We start from the raw sequence: 12,714 nt of genomic DNA on the forward strand, positions 1-12,714 counted from the left end.
GTAATGAGGGCCCTGGGTCATTTTAAAAAGAGTAGGAGATCATCCACATATAATGTTGTACACTCCTGAATACCCCCCACTTCCAGCGCATTCACTTCCAGAGATTCCTGCAAAGCAATAACGATAGGCTCCATCATCAGTGCAAAAAGGGATGGGGACAGCAGACATCCCTGCCTAGTACCCCTATTCCCAGGAAAAAAAGGTGAGATCCTATTACCGATCTTAAGTGCTGCTGTGGAGTGACTGTATAGCAGAGAAATCCATGTGAGGAATTTAGGTCCAAAACCCATATGGACAGAGATCATATTGTGCCAATCCAAAGAGTCAAAGGTCTTCTCCATGTCCAATGACACCACCACCCATGTCCCATGACTAGAATAATCAATCTGCAAATGAGTAAATAATCCTCTCAGATTAGTATCCATGGATTTAGTAGGAATAAACCCTGTTTGGTCTATGTCAACTAAATCAGTGATGATCTGACCTCCAGCAATTCCTCAAATGTGGCCAGAGAAGGATCTGAGGCATGCTCAAGTTCCTTCTCCTGTAACCAAAAGCAGGGTGGAATTATAATTCTGTCTAGCAGTCTTAATGGCAGAAATAAACTGCCCCCATACACCTCCCCGAAACCCTTGAGGGAAAAGCCCAAAACCACCAAAAGCGGAGTATGATCAGACAGGCCCCCAGAAAGACAATCAGTAGACCTAACCATCTGAAGTATGGAAGCATTAGCAAAAGCCAGGTCAATTCTAGAGGAGGACTTATATGTTTTGGAGGGATACGAAGAACTAATCAATTCGGGGTGTTTCCATCACCACAGTTCCATAAGGGATAAAGTGGCAGCTGACACAGACAGGTCCTGTGAAGACGTCCACAGTGGGTTGGACGTATCCTTTAGAGCAAGATACCATTAAAACCCCCAGCCAGGATAAGTGGGAGGTGCATGAATGGAGTCAATCTACCTATGAGTTCATATAGTACTTGCACATTAAATGGAGGAGGTACATATACATTTACCAGCACCATTTTATAGGTGAAAAGATCAGCAACAAACAATATATATTGGCCTCCCGGGTCAGAAAGCTCCTGATGGATAGTGCAGGGCACAGACTTGCTAATTAGAATAGACATTCCCCTAGAGTAGGTGGAGTAAGTGGGGTGGAATGCCCTCTGCACCCATGGGCGCCTCAAGGCAAGTATCCTGCTACCATCCAAGTGTGTCTCCTGAAAAATCACTACATGTAATCTATGAGGCTTTTCACATATTGGAACACCAGGGCTCTCCGGATGTTCCAAGAGACTAGTTAATGTTGGTAACATTTCTGAAATTAAAGGCACAGAATTATATACTGCATAACAGATAAGGTAAATGTGTGAGGCACCATCTAAACATACAGATAGCAGCAGAGCAGCACATGATAAAGTATACATGTGACACTGCAAAAAATAAAAAAAAAAAACTGTCCCGGTACAGTAAAAGTGCAAAAAAAAAAAAAAAGGAAAAACAACTCTGTGCTGTTGTGGAGCAAACAACTGACCCATAGACAACGTGTCCATGCAGGTTGTACCCAAAAACCTGAGAAACTATTGAAGAGGTGTGCTAAATACCAAAATTGTGCCACGCTTCACTTAAAATTACTAAATATAAATAATAAATACATCCAAGTGCTTCTATTAATAATACGTGTCAAAATAATATATGGATAAAATAAATAGAATTAATAAATCAATCAATATAAATTTCCAAAAGCAATGTCCATATACATGTCAAAAAAGTCAGAAAAAAAGTCCATATATATACTTCTTCAAACGTGCATAGTTCACTTGGAAACGTATGGTAAAATAAATATATTGTGCTTCTTAATTGATTTTTTATGTGAAAAAACTTGCATTAGTGTGCTCCCCCACCGTTTGTGCTCTCACCTCAAGTATATGACCAAACCGTTAAGTAAGGTCATATAACGCTTGTGTCCCTTTAAAAGGGCCAAAGTATGAATGAGATGGTATTTTGCTGTTTGGAGTCCTCCTTCATTCAATCGATATGCTCTCAGTATTCCTTCGTTCTAGCCCTTTCATCAACATGCAGAGATCCATAAAATTGCATACAGAGATTCAACCTTCATTACTTCAGCATATGTGTCCATAACAGAGAGGCATCACAGAGCCCAGCTAGCAGCAGAGGTTTCTAGCCTGAGTCTCCAAACTCACATAGGTGCAATCATCAGAAGTCTCTGCCAGCTGGTTTATACTCACCAGCCACTTTATTAGGTACACCTTGCTAGTACCAGGTTGGATCCCCTTTTGCCTTCAGAACTGTCTTAATTCTTCGTGGCATAGATTCAACAAGGTGTTGGAAAAATTCCTCAGAGATTTTGGTCCATATTGACAAGATAGCATCACGCAGTTGTTGCAGGTTTGTCGGCTGCATATCCATGAACCATTGATACAAGGCAGGATGGATCCATGCATTTATGTTGTTTACATCAACTTTTGGTGAGCCTATGCGAATTGTAGCCTTTGTTTCCTGTTCTTAGCTGATAGAAGTGGCACCCGGTGTGGTCTTCTACTGCTGTAGCCCATTTGCTTCAAGTTTCATCTTGTGTGTTCAGAGATGGCATTCTGCATACCTTGATTGTAACGAGTGGCTATTTGAGTCACTGTTGCCTTTCTATCATCTCAAACCTGTCTGCCCATTCTCCTCTGACCTCTGACATCAATAAGGCATTTTTGTCCACACAACTGCCACTCGCTGAATATTTTCTCTTTTTTGGACCATTCTCTGTAAACTCCAGAGATGGTTGTTTGTGAAAATCCCAGTAGATCAGCAGTTTTTGAAATACTCAGACCAGCCCATCTGGCAACAACTGTGCCACGTTCAAAGTCACAATAAAGTGGCCAGTAAGTGTACATGGTGCTGTTTCCAACACCACCACCCTCAGTAATGCATTGGTGGGAAAAATGGGTGGAGGATGTACCAGGACTACAGGACAGTAACAATATGTAGGACTATTCATTTAAATATTTGGTCTTCCCCAGGACAAAATAGAACCTATTTGACACTTGCTAGATTGGTCAGTTCATATCCTTCCTACTCAGCTGTTTGTTAGCATTGTACACACTCACTAGCCATGTTTAGCTATAATTTCTAGCCCTGTCCAGCAATTTTTGTCAGATGTAACTATTTGGCTGACACCCTGTCCACACTGATCCTGCAAATGATTGCTGTATGCCTGTTGGAAGGGGATGTCAGCCCATAGGACGCTACTTAGTAACTTATTATTCTATGCCTGCAAAGAAGAAAAAAAGACTGCACCCACTGTGGCCTTCTATAAAGAACTTGTCAATTCCATGGTGTCATGCTATAAAGCAACTTATATGCATAGGAGATGTCCAAAAAAATTTCAGAGTTTGGATCAGTTGGATGCCCCCCCATCCAGTAATACTTAATGGCTATTGGCTTTTTAATTTGTCTTCTGAACACTGACAATGGTGTATGCCCTCTACTGATGATATCACCTGCTCTAACATTTGGGTAAGTGTCCACCCTGACCTCTGATTTGTTTTTAACCTATGTGTGACTGACTAGTACCTTGGAATCTTTTTGACCCTGGGGCTGTCTAGGGCAGGAGTAGGCAACCTGCGGCTCTCTAGCTGTTGTGGAATTACATTTCCCATGAGACATTGAAAAATTGACAGTTACAGCTATGACTTGCAGAGGTATGATGGAACTTGTAGTCCTGCAACAGCTGAAGAGCCGCAGGTTGCCTATCCCTGTTCTAGGAGATAGAGTTTGCAAGAGTATGTATGTATGTATGTATGTATGTATATCCTAGATTGTAAGCTCGAAAGAGTAGGGCCCTCTTACCCCTTGTGTGCTGTTTGATGTTACTGTACTGTTTCATGTATTGTCCCCCCTCTATTGTACAGCGCTGAGCAAACCCTTTGGCGCTATATAAACTCAATAAATAAATATATATATATATATATATATATATATATATATAGTAACAGCACGGGGGCCTGTCACAGGATAAAAGCAGGTAGAAGTGGTCTGGTAATGGACACAGGGTCTGCACATGTGCGAAGTACAGAACTGCGGAGTGTAGATTTTGAGTGGAGAAAACTGCTGTTGCAGGTTTCTCCAGATTTTGATATTTCTGGATGGGGCTCTGTAGTTTGGACACTGGAGATTTCAAAGTGCCTTGGGAGGGAAGAAATCTCCAATCCAGAGTTTGAAGTCAACCAGCAGGGTGTGGGCCCAGGTGCTCACAGCCCATATAATGATGGTTTGGTGAGAGTTACAAGGGGGAGTGCAGTGGCTGTTATTGAATGTCTAGATGTGAGCTTGAAGCTGTGTGCATTGAAGGGCTCAAAGCTGGGTGCATCAAAAGAGTCCAACACTGTGTGCTGGGACTAGCCAGTGGTCTGGAAGACCCATATTAGCAGAGGTAATGCTAACCCGCAGGGCTAATGAGGAGTAGCCAGGAGGTTTGGTCATTTTTCTTTGTCTTTATATTTGTCTTTACCATTGGAGAAGAACTCCTGTGTGGGAAAGCTTATTTTGGACTTTTATTAAAAGGCAAGAAACAAAAAGAAACAAAAGTGGCCTACCAAGCCCTATAAAAAGAGTTTCTGACTAGCATGGACTCACTTCGAAAGCATCTACAACTAGAGCTAATCATCCCTCATGTCACTATATATATATACACACACGGTCATGGCCAAAATTATTGGCACCCCTGCATTTCTGTCTGATAATGTACCACTTTGCCCAGAAAATTGTTGCAATTACAAATGTTTAGGCATTCTCATGTTTATTTCTTTTGTTTGTATTGGTATGACACTAAAAATTGGAGAAACAAAAAGCCAAATCTGACACATTGACTTATTAAATTGAGGGTGCCAATAATTTTGTTGTTTGGTAGCACACCCCTTGGAAAAAAATAACTGAAATCAATCACTTCTTCTAACCATCAATGAGTTTATCACATCTCTCTACTGGATTCTGGGAGAGCCCACCAAGAGTCTGCAGGAGTCTGATGAGGTCTGTAAACCATATCTGTTTAGGCCAGTTCAGTGCAGTGAGAAACATAACATGCCTTCCATTCTGATCCTGCAGAGCAGGTGAAGAAGAAATGTTAGAGAAGGGAAGGCATAGATCAGATTGAATTGATCCTACAAAGTCACCAGAGCATCTGCTGCAAAGGTTTGTCCCTGGACCTGGAGAAAAGCTTCTTCAGTTTGTTGGTGAGCCTAGAAGCCAGGAGATCCACATCCTGCATCACCCCTAGCTACAACAGAGATCTTGAAATAGCTTGGGGTGAAGAAACCATTCTCCTGTGTCCAGATGTTGATGAGAAAAACCAGCTGCCTAGATAATGTATAGTGAACAGGGCTGGAACATGAAGTTCCCCCCCAAAACAGATTTTAGTTGGCTTCTCTTTGAGCTGAAAGATTTCTGGTTTCTCCCTGGTGTTTGATCTAAGCCACTACCATACCATTGTCCAATACAATCCTGGTCAGATGATCTTTCAGTCAAGAGGTGCAGTGTTGAAGGAATAACTGAATCACTCTAAGTTCCAGAATGTTAATTAGGAAACAATCTTCCTCCAGTGACCAAGTCCCTTGCAGCAGGAAAAAGAATTCCCCTACTCCAGAGCGGAACTCGAGCCACCAGACCAGAGCAAGGTTGGTTCTGAGTGTCAAGCATACATGGTGGTCTAGAGACTGAACTTTCTTGTCCCACAGAGCTAGGATGTTTAATTGCAATGGTCTGGAGTGGGATTGAGTAGTTCCAAATGCATCTAAACATGGGACGGAAGAGCTGCTGCTGCTCTCATGCACAGTGCTGGATCACGCTCAGGTAAGTGTTAGGGGGGTTGAAGGGTTAGCTGAACACTGAAGGTTGTTTACCTTCATGCAAAGAATGCATGAAGGTAAAAAGCCTTCAACTTTTAGAACCACTTTAAGAACGAAAGTAAAATGCTCCACAAAAGGAAAGGTTACTCTTGCAAGGGTTTCTCTTCAAACACAAAAAAAAATTACTTTAGCCCCCTAGCTCACTCTGGCAGCTTCACTGCTAAGGCCTCAAGCTTAGTCCTTTGGTATGGTTTCTTAGACCACCTCACAGCACCCCTGTGCTCCTGTGCAACCTCTGCATCTTTCTTACAGCTCTCTTGCAGATCCTTGCTGCATTGGCCTATGCCGTGACCTGAGCAGGGAACCTCCTGTCTGCTGAGTGCCCTGAACTATGGCCAGCCCCGTAACTATAAAAGGTGTGCAACACCTGCACACACACACAGTCTGCTGGTCTCTGGTAAAACCTGGACACAGGAGTAGAGGCTTCTTCCCTCCCAAAATGCACTGAAGTGAAGCCTTTGGACTCCAGACCCCAATCTGAAAAGACAGTTTTCTTCACTCGAACATATATTCTGGAGCCCCATTATCAGCATCCATGAGAACCCTCTGTGTCATTTACCTCTTCTAACACAGTGCTAAGGTCTAACACTGTCACAAATGGCTTTGACCTCTTGAGAGAGAGGAGTTGCACCAGAGCAGCATGGAGGTCCACTAATCTTTGCTGAACAGGGGTAGAGACCTAAATTCTAGCTTGTAGCCTTTAGATACCATGTTCTGATCCCAGATATCGAAAATGTCCTGGGAGCAGACAGCTGAAAAGACCAACAGAAGCCCCTCTATTCGGATAAGTGGGGGTACCCCTCCCATTGCTAGGAGGAATTGCTCTCAGGATTTGCAGAAATTTTACAGGTTTTACCTGGGTTTTGAAAGTCTGAGAGAAATGAAAGACATTCTTCTTGGCCTTTGAGGTAGAGAGCTTTCCAGTCTGAAGCTTACCTTTCTGTTGCAATCTTTTTATTAAATTTTCAAATAGCCAAAAGACAGTACAGAGTAACAAAATCAAGTACAAAACATAACTGTTGTCATAGGCTGTATACAAATAACAGTAACAAAAAAGAAACACAAATGAGGAGTGGTGGGTGTATTCCTGGGCCTATGAAAAGACATAGGTATAGAAACTACTATAAAGTGGCCCACTAGAGAGGATCCTACATGACACCATATGAGCGGCTACATTTCATAAAGAAATAAAGGCAAGAAATAACCCTAATGTAGGTGAACAGTATAGGGTCAGTAGGGAGGTTGAGCATAGCTATATCCACCCATCCTATGGACGGAGCAGGTAAGGAGTTAAATAACAGAGAAACCGCTTTTAGTTTCATTTCATTCAAAATCTGTCCTCTGTCCTCCTTCTACTCTGTCCTCCTTCTCCTGGACCTCTCTGCGGCCTTCGACACAGTCGACCACCCCCTCCTCCTTAATAAACTACTCTCCCTTGGCATCAGAGATACCGCTCTCTCCTGGTTCTCATCCTACCTATCGCGACGCTCCTTCAGCGTCACCTACAATGGTGCCACCTCCCCCTCCCTCCCCCTCTCTGTTGGGGTCCCCCAAGGCTCTGTCCTTGGACCCCTTCTCTTCTCCATCTACACCTCCTCCCTGGGCACACTCATACACTCCCATGGCTTCAATTATCACCTCTATGCTGACGACACCCAAATTTACCTCTCCACCCCTCTCCTCACCCCCACTATCTCCGCCCGCATCACTCACCTCCTAAATGACATCTCAGACTGGATGTCGCTCCATTTCCTCAAGCTTAACCTCTCCAAAACCAAACTCCTCGTCTTTCCCCCTGCCCACCCCCCCCCCCCATCCTATCCATCACCACCACCACTATCATTCCCGCCCCGCAAGCCAAAGTCCTTGGCGTCATTCTTGACTCGAACCTCTCCTTCCTCCCTCATGTCAAATCACTTGCAAACACCTGCAGGCTCCATCTCCGCAATATTGCCAAGATACGTGCCTTCCTCACCCCAGACACCACCAAACTTCTGTTCTTTCCAGTCTCTTTAAGAATTGCTGTGATCTATCATCCTCCTGGAACTCTATCAAGCTTCCTTGGTGACTTCTCTGCCTGGCTGCCTTACCTTTTCTCTAACTCACTCACTGCCCAGGAGATCGTTAATCACTTCAGAAATAAGATTGATACAATTCGCGACGAGATCTCCACTGTACAGATATCTCCCTCACCCTACACTCCTTGTCCACCCGCACAATCTATACTTCCCTTGTTTACCAGCCTCCTCTATAGTAGCTGGGTTAAACTGTTTTCTAAAGCCCACCTAACCACCTGCCCAGTGGACCCTGTTCCCCTACAAATACTACAGTCACCCTCTGGCTCTATCCTTCATTCTTTAACTCATATCTTCACTCTCTCCCTTTCTACTGGCATCTTCCCCAACTCTCTAAAACATTCGCTAGTCACCCCCTTACTTAAAAAAAAAAAGAAATAGCCTCACTGGACCACGCCAATCTTGGCAACCTAAGACCCATCGCCTTACTCCCTTTTGCCTCCAAACTCCTTGAACGTCCAGTCTGCAACCAGCTGAGCTGCCACCTTATTGAAAATAACCTTCTCAATCCCCTTCAGTCTAGATTTTGCCCACAACACTCCATAGAAACTGCTCTCCTAAAACTCACAAACGACTTACTAACCGCTAAAACCAATGGTCACTATTCCGTACTCTTGCTCTTGGACCTCTCCGCTGCCTTTGACACAGTTGACCACCCCCTCCTCAAAAAAAAAACTCTATTTACTTGGTCTCCGTGACTATACTCTCCGTTTGTTTGAATCTTACCTATCCCACCACACCTTCAGTGTCACTTACAACTCTACTTTCTCCTCTCCTACTCCTCTTACTGTCGGGGTCCCCCAAGGTTCTGTCCTTTTGACCTCTCCTATTCTCGATCTACACTTCTTCCTTGGGTCAGCTGATAGCTTCCCATGGTTTCCAATACCATTTCTATACTGATGAAACCCATTTCTATGCTGATGACACACAAATCTATCTCTCTACTCCTCAGCTCACCCCATAAGTTTTCACACGTATCACCAAATTACTAACAGACATATCAGACTGGCTATCACTCCACTTCCTAAAACTCAATCTATCCAAAACTGAGCTCATAAGATTTCCTCCCCTATGTGCCTCTTCCCCTGATTTCTCAGTCAGGATCAATAGCACCACTATCAACCCATCCCTGCATGCCAAGGTGAAAGGTGTAACCCTGGATTCTGAACTATCCTTTCAGGCCCACATCCAATCCCTGTCCAAATCATGCTGCCTCAACCTCCGCAACATCTCCAGAACTTGCCCCCTTTTAACCAATGATACCACAAAGCTCTTAATTCACTCCCTGGTAATCTCTCGACTTGATTACTGCAACTCCCTCCTCATTGGCTTACCTTTACATAGGCTATCCCCCCCTCCAGTCCATCATGAATACTGCTGCCAGGCTCATCCACCTTACCAACCGTTCAGTGTCTGCTACCCCTCTCTGCCAATCCCTCTACTGGCTTATACTTGCTCAACGAATAAAATTCAAAATACTAACAACAACTTACAAAGTCATCCAACTCTGCCCCCAGCTACATCACCAACCTGATCTCAAAATATCAACCAAACCACTCTCTTTGATCCTCCCAAGACCTTCTGCTCTCTAGTTCCCGTGTCACCTCCTCCCATGCTCGCCTCCAGGACTTCTCCCGAGCTTCTCCCATCCTATGGAACTCTTTACCCCAATCTGTCCGGCTGTCAACTAATCTATCCACCTTTTAGACAATCCCTGAAAACCTTTCTCTTTAAAGAAGTCTATCCTGCTTCTACCTAGTAAACCGCCATTTATTTCCTCCATCAGCTCAGCCCCCCCACAGCTATTACCTTTTGTATCACTCAACCCTTCCTCCTAGATTGTAAGCTCTAACTAGCAGGGCCCTCTGTTTCCCCTTGTACCAAATTGTATTGTAACTGTAATGTCTACCTTCATTTTGTAAAGCGCTATGCAAACTGTTGGTGCTATATAAATCCTGTATAATAATAATAATCATCAAAAGGGAAGGGAGGAGACGAAGACTAGTGAGAATGAAAAGGGGGAGGAAAACAGAAAGAACAGGAAAAAAGGTAGAAAACATGAAGGCAAGTCTGACTGGAAATCTGCCAGGTCATCAATCCAACTCCGATCTCAAGTGTCTGATACCTGTAGGTAAGAGAGCCAGGGATTCCATACCTTTTGAACAGGAGCTGTTTGTCTTATAGGACACTGACAATTTTTTAATGTAACATGATCCACGGTAGCTTACGTTTCATTAGGGCTAAGTCTATTCTGGGGCTCTTCCAGGCAACAGGAATAGCTATTTTAGCTGCCAAGAACATGCAGTATATTACATTTTGTGTCGAACTCAGAACATTGTCCACAGGTTTGTTTAGCAGTGAGGTCCGAGCATCTTTGGATATATTAATCATTGTGACTGAATAAATTAGGGAGTAAACCCATATCCAGAAATGCCAGACTTTGGGGCAGGTCCACCATGTGTGAAGAGCGCAGCCAACTTGGCAACAGCCCCTGACGCAGGAGGGTGATGAATCTGGGTACATTTTGAAGAAGCGCTCTGGCACTAAGTACCATTTTGAGAGTGACAGGATCAATTTCTGTCTGGCTGTAGCCTGACCTGTCCTTGCTTAGTTCTACCACCGGATGCGGCAGAAATAAAGCTCCAGACACAAAAGCAGTATTTCTAAAAGTTTAATACAAAGCAAGAGATTATATACAGAAACTCCACAGACGTTGCTTAATCAGAATAGCCAATGAAACATTATACTCTTATCGATATAGATATGTGAAGAACAGAAACTACAATTGCTGAGCGATACCATATAAGGTGCATCCATTTACAGAAAAATTAAAGCAGCTCCTGAGAAAAGAAACTAAAGCTGTTGCATATCTAGAAATGGAGGCATTATACAAAATGGATGCCAATTTAAAGATATATCTCCTTACAGAGAGCACCTTGTACCCCGCTTCAATCAAGGCAACATTCATAATGCCCTTATGTATTTGTGTCGTCCAGGTTCGCCAATCCTCAGGTTCAGGAGCAATGTCCAAGTCCCTCTCACAAACAATTTGGTAGGGGAGTTTTGCTGAGGGGAGCGCAAGGTCAGGGCTTGTCTTCTGTAGAGAGCCTATAAAATGATGTATTTGTCATAGATGAAAATTCTTAGAGGGGGGCATCTCCAAGTCATGGACAAAATATGAGAAGTTGCGTACTTCTCTTTGGTCGAGGAAGTGTCCTATACGATAGAGGCCCTTGTTTATCCACCATTGGAAATGAGCAGGGGCATACCTGGTGGAAATTGAGGATTATTAAAAAGGGGTGCTACGGGAGTGTGGGGGGAGCAGAGAGACCAACATCTACAGGTTGATTCCCACAAGCCAATGGAATGTGAAAGCGTGGGGCACAGAATTGTGCTCTGATATTCTAAAGGGAGCCAAATTCATTGGCGGTGGGGAGCATGCTTGGGCTTCTATGGACACCCAGTCTGGCCTATAATGTGCATGATGGAACTAACACAATTGTATGAGTTGGGCTGCAATGTAGTATTTTCAAAAATCTGAGACTCCTAGGCCACCCAGATTTTTAGGTATGTACATTGTTGTCTGAACCTGAAGCTTACCTTACATTTGTTGGGGCAAAGGGGGGCACTTTCCCCAGGTGATATCCTTGATAATGTTGGCCAGTGATTTGCCAAAGAGGCATTCCTCATCACATGCAAGCACCACTTCTTGAACTTATGTTCTGCAAATTGACATTTGACCCAAGAGGTCCTCTGCATGTGTACCAAAAGAAGACTCATTCTGGATATAGGGTGAATAATATCTGCCAACCCATCAATGCAGTGGAGAAAGGCCATATGTATGAACCTCAGTTGTTGGGAGGACAGAGGAATCTGTGAAGATAGATCTAAAATCCAGACACATTTTAGGATCAGACACCTTGGGGTTGATTTAATAAAACTGGAGAGTGGTTTCTATGCAGAGCTGCACCAGATTTTGCAATCAGCTTCCAGGTTTCTTTGTCAATGCTTAACCTCCCTGGAGGTATTCCCGAGTTTAGTTCAGAGTAAAGTTTCAGCACCACAAGCGGTAACCCCGAGCTACACTCGGGAATGCCCTGCAGCGCTGCTCCGGGATCTGTTCTTCACTTACCTTGTCCTGCGCTCCCACAATGTCCCTCCTGCAGCATCCCCAGCAATGTCCTCTGGCCGATGTCGGCATCTGTCTTCTGGGTTCTGTTCCCTGCGACGTCAGGACATACGGGGGACGGAACGGCGGAAAAGTTAAAAATGTGAAAAAGTGACATTCACTAAATACACTAAAATCACATAGTAAAACATTACTGTATCAAACCATTTCACCTACATTTTGTCCCTAGTGCTTTGTCCTGTGCCCTGCCTGCATTTTTACTGTTCTTTCTGCCTGGAAACTGAGAAACATCCATGGCATCCAAAAAGCGTCCATTTAGGTCAAAATAGTTTTAGACCAGCTAGAAAACAGCGATAGTAAATTAGAACTACTTGCAGAATTGAGTGATAATGATTTGTAGGGAAATTTGTCATCAGACACTGAAAAAGATTCTGCAACTTTGCTCAGCGATGTGCGAACTTGGCGCTCTATTTCAAATTTCAGTGTTTTTGGTTTGATTATATTATTGAATTAAATTTATTATTATAATATTTTTTTATGATTATTTATTAAATTATAATTTATGATTTCGTGTTTCAAATTTTAACATAC

Source organism: Staurois parvus, unplaced genomic scaffold (assembly GCF_062004578.1).
Source record: "Staurois parvus isolate SC_StPar_1 unplaced genomic scaffold, SC_StPar_1.0 ptg000352l, whole genome shotgun sequence".
In the NCBI taxonomy this organism is placed as follows: Eukaryota; Metazoa; Chordata; class Amphibia; order Anura; family Ranidae; genus Staurois; species Staurois parvus.